Here is a 2416-nt window from a genome sequence, read left to right on the forward strand (position 1 = left end):
TTTCTGCGTTTGGGTTTAAAATTCGCCTTTGCCAAGAAACTGCTTGTAAGATAGCCCTTGGGAAGAGAAGAGCAAGGAGGGGAGAGGCAAGAAAGCCCAGGTGGGAGTGGGAAGGTGGGGGACAGGCATCTCCTCAGGTGTCCCAAAACACATGGTTGGGGCAGCAGGGCTGGTGGCAACGGGCCTGGGGCAGTGACTTGCCACCTTGGCACACAGTGGCCGTAGTGGGACCACTCAGGCATGGGAAAGACCAAAGTCCTTAGAATCTTGGTCAGAAATAAGAACAGTTTTCCCATCCCTGGTGGCATCAGCGTTGCTTCTTTCTCCCTGACAAGCGAACTTCTTGATTTAGGCTTTCCAGGGAGTGTGAAACCAGAGAAGCCATGTGGAGATCTTTGGCCTTTCTCCTGGAAGAAAGCGAAAGACACCCTGAGAAGCAGGGGCTGTGCAGACCCATCTCCACATCCCTTGGGCACTGCTGCTTAGGAAGTTCTCGATATCGGTCCTGGAGGAGGAAAGCTGGTAAGCTGTAAGGAAATAGAGAATGTCTGAAAATGAGAAATTCCACGTGAAATTTGAAATATTATGTCACAGTAAAAAAAAATACAGGGAGGGAAGAAAAACCTGATACAATGAATGCTTGAGTCATGTATTATTCTGGATTAGCTCTGCCATGGAAAGATCCCGTACACCCTATGAAATCCATTACCTACAAGCCAGTGAACATTTGTAGAGCACATGATGTGGGGATCAGAGCTGAAGCCAAGTTCCCCTGTATAATATCCACCCCAGGGTAGGTTGGTCCATTTCCAGTGTCAACAGCCAGAGGATTAAGCATTTATCTCTGCAGAACAGTGGATAATTAATACCAGATCGAACTAGGGACTATGCTCATGAGAGCTTGCTTGTGACTAGATTTGTGACCGAGTGTGGCTTTATTGCCTGCGGGCGAGTTGTGGGGAGTGAGTTGAGGTTTTCTCTGTAGCACACGGGGAGGACATTGCCTCTGTGATATGTGCCTTGTAGCAGAGCATCAGGAGCTGCAGGGCTTTGAGCTGGGACGACATTGGGCTTTCCAGTCATGGCCACAGGCATTAGGGGTGTAAACCCATCAGCAGACCTTTCCTTCCAGCCGAACGCTGGAAGAATGGAATCAGGATACCGTGATCTGCCATCTTCTGGATTTAAATGTAAAATCCAGGTTTTGGCAATTCTGGCTTTCTTGAAATAAATTAATACCATTATCCTGGCCGCAGTCCAGTTCAGGTAATTATATTCTTCCTACCTTAATGCAACTCCAGCCCCCTGTCTCCACTGGATATGCTATATTCTAATTCCTGTCTGGAACTTGCTTATGTTACAAAGTCTTTGTATTTTTTTCCCCCTCTGAGTACAACTGGTGCACAGAGTGTTAGCCGGCCCCCAGCGCTATGCAGAGCTGCTAAAATAGTCGAGAGAACTGCCTTAGACGTTTGATTTTTGCCTGGTGATGTCCTGGAGCATCTTTCCTGACTTGTAAGCCTGCTGAGTTGGGAAGGTGGATAACATAAAAGATCAGAGCAAGAGTTGCGGTCCTGTTTAACCCAGTGGACTGTTAGAAACGCGCTTCTCTCTTCTCCGAATGCCTTAGGCTGGCCAGCGTGTTAATGGGAGGAAGCTCAGGCCTCCTGGCTGGTTGTCTTACCTTCCTGTGTTGCCATTTCTTCAAAGATTTTTGAAGGCTGAAGTATGTCCTTACTTCCAGGCGAGGGAGGAGTCCTCTTGTCTTCGAGGAGAATATTGAGTGTGTCCTAATGTAAATATGTCCCAATGTCCCTGATTAATCTAGTGGAGCGGCCCTGCCTTGATTTGAGGTTACCATCCAGCCCTAAAAACCCTGTTTCCTGCAGTGCTAATGCTTAAAGCTGGCTTCGAGTACCCGCTTTCCCTTTTGGAGCTTTCCCTTTCTTGTCCACGTTGGTGGCTCGCTGGCCTTTACGTCTCCTGCGATTGATGCATTGGTTTAGTTGGTTGGTTTTTTGGGTTTTTTTTTTTTTTACCTTTTGAAAAGTATTTAAAGTCGCCTTCTTTCCTTACCCTTTCAATTACGCTCTCTTCATCTCCTGGCCTCGCTGCGCGGCTGAAAAGGCTGCTTGAGGAGAGGTACTTGAGGAGAGCGTCCCGTAATTCCGCGTACTTCCTTCCTGTTCCCAGGCCCCTTCGCTCTTCCACGGCCCTCAAGGACAAGGAGAGTTTGAGGGACGTGCTGGAGGAGGGGACAGCAGGGGTGAGGATCAAAGACCGTAAACCACTGTTTTAAAAAATATAATGCCCACCGCTTCTCTCGAGTGTCGCATCTGGCAGAGCCTCATTAACCTTCTGTTTCCCCCTCCTACTCCTTTGCCCCTGAAAATCAACAAAGCCAAACATAACAAGT

Source organism: Rissa tridactyla, chromosome 17 (assembly GCF_028500815.1).
Source record: "Rissa tridactyla isolate bRisTri1 chromosome 17, bRisTri1.patW.cur.20221130, whole genome shotgun sequence".
NCBI classification, from domain to species: Eukaryota; Metazoa; Chordata; class Aves; order Charadriiformes; family Laridae; genus Rissa; species Rissa tridactyla.